Source organism: Centroberyx gerrardi, chromosome 3, assembly GCF_048128805.1.
Source record: "Centroberyx gerrardi isolate f3 chromosome 3, fCenGer3.hap1.cur.20231027, whole genome shotgun sequence".
In the NCBI taxonomy this organism is placed as follows: domain Eukaryota; kingdom Metazoa; phylum Chordata; class Actinopteri; order Beryciformes; family Berycidae; genus Centroberyx; species Centroberyx gerrardi.
In genome coordinates, this window is record NC_135999.1 from 28,927,799 (window position 1) to 28,930,298 (window position 2,500).

The 2,500-nt window shown below is 51.3% G+C and overlaps 1 protein-coding gene across 1 annotated transcript in view; it reads right to left on the reverse strand.

The window, feature by feature from the left end:
- LOC139913179 (slit homolog 1 protein-like) overlaps positions 1–2,500 on the reverse strand; it is a 75,213-nt gene that overhangs the window by 13,487 nt on the left and 59,226 nt on the right. The gene's annotated exons all lie outside the window — the stretch shown is intronic.

Consider the following 2,500-nt stretch of genomic DNA (forward strand, 5'->3'; position numbering starts at 1 on the left):
AGGAAGGAAGGGCTGCAGGAAGGATAGGAGGAAAAAAGGACAAGGCGAAAGAGGGAGGAAGAACGGACAGATCGAAGGAGGAATGGGAGGAAAGTCAGATGGGAGAAAGGAGGGATGTGAGATGAGGGGGAGGAAGGAAGGAAGGAAGGAAGGAAGGAAGACAGAGGAATGGAAGGAAGAGCAGGAGGAAGAATGGACAGATGGAAGGCAAGGAGTGGAGCAATGGGAGGAAAGAGAAGGCAGGAGTGTGAGAGGAAGGAAGGAAGGAAGGAAGGAAGGAAATGAGGAAAGAAATAAAAGAGGTAAGGAAGGAAGGAAGGAAGGAAGGAAAGGAGAAAAGGAAGGAAGAGGGAGGGGTGGAAAGAGAAGGGAGGGAATTAGAGAGGAGGGAGGAAGAAATGTAGAAGAAAGAGGGAACAGAAAAAAATTAGAAAAGGAAGAGGAAAGGAGGAGAGAAGAGAGGGGAGTAGGATGAGGGAAGGAAGGAAGGGAAGAAGGAAGGAAGAAAGGAATGAAGGAAGGAAGGATAGCTAATTTGCTGCACTTCTTCTAAAAACCACACAGTGGAGCTCTCACTCCTTACAGCTCTGCTAAGACACACACACACATACACACACACACACACACACACCTACAAGATGGATATAGAGCTAATATAAATATTCATTAAGACTGGCTCAATTGATTCACTTGATAGAATTATCAGAGGCAAATGTGGGATCAAATATCCCCCCCCACACACACACACACACACACACACACACACACACACAGCAAGGTCAGAATATCTCAGGGTCATATGAGACGATGTTCAATTCTCCACAGTCAATTAAACTCCATTTATAGCCCGCACAGGATGAGGAAACCGTCTCCTGTCTAACTGCGACCCACACACACAGTGACAGGAGCAGGTCCGGGTCAGTCCGGGTCAGTCCGGTTCAGTCCGGGTCAGACACCGCACCGCTCTGCGACCCACACACACACAGTGACAGGAGCAGGTCCGGGTCAGTCCGGGTCAGACACCGCACCGCTCTGCGACCCACACACACAGTGACAGGAGCAGGTCCGGGTCAGTCCGGGTCAGACACCGCACCGCTCTGCGACCCACACACACACAGTGACAGGAGCAGGTCCGGGTCAGTCCGGGTCAGACACCGCACCGCTCTGCGACCCACACACACACAGTGACAGGAGCAGGTCCGGGTCAGTCCGGGTCAGACACCGCACCGCTCTGTGACCCACACACACAGTGACAGGAGCAGGTCCGGGTCAGTCCGGATCAGACACCGCACCGCACCGCTCTGCGACCCACACACACAGTGACAGGAGCAGGTCCGGGTCAGTCCGGATCAGACACCGCACCGCACCGCTCTGCGACCCACACACACAGTGACAGGAGCAGGTCCGGGTCAGTCCGGGTCAGACACCGCACCGCTCTGCGACCCACACACACACAGTGACAGGAGCAGGTCCGGGTCAGTCCGGGTCAGACACCGCACCGCTCTGTGACCCACACACACAGTGACAGGAGCAGGTCCGGGTCAGTCCGGATCAGACACCGCACCGCACCGCTCTGCGACCCACACACACAGTGACAGGAGCAGGTCCGGGTCAGTCCGGATCAGACACCGCACCGCACCGCTCTGCGACCCACACACACAGTGACAGGAGCAGGTCCGGGTCAGTCCGGATCAGACACCGCACCGCACCGCTCTGCGACCCACACACACAGTGACAGGAGCAGGTCCGGGTCAGTCCGGGTCAGACACTGCACCGCTCTGCTGACCGGGTAAAACTCCCCAACCCGCCCGGCCCGGATGCTTCTCTAACCCGATCACAACACAGATTATCGGTCCCAGGGGATTCCAGACGGGATCCTTGAGGACTTTCCACCGTGTCTCCCAAGTAAAACAAGGAGAAGTTTAATTCCATTTGCTAAAAGATATACTGAGAGATACTTTATTAGAAAGTGTCTCACATTAGAAGCAGGTTATAAACTATAGGGAGCCGAAGTTGGCATAATTTTTTACCCTCTGTCAGTGTATGGGAGGTAACTTTATATCAGCAATCTAAACAGCATATGGCTTTTATTTTGAAATATGTTGTAGTATAAGCATCAACACATCTCGCTTGGCTTAATTTTACAAAAAATCCATTCAGTATTATTTACATGAATGACAAAATTAGTTACTTGAACTACACTACCCAGCATGCTTTTAGCTAGCTGGAATGTTCCATCTCCTGCAATGGGAACAAGCTACGGTGCAAATTCCAACATTAGATTACTTGATTTAGTTCTTGCATGTTGTTTGTTGGACTTCTTCATGTTAAGTGGACTTTATCCTTTGCTGAAGACGTAAGTTGTTAAAGTAATAATCCGTTACAATTTGTCATATATATAAATGTCAGTTTTGCCAGTCCCTCTTCCTCCCCCCTTCTCCTCAATCTCCTTCTATTCCTTCCCCTCCTCCTCATCCTCCTTCCTGACTTGAATCGTTTT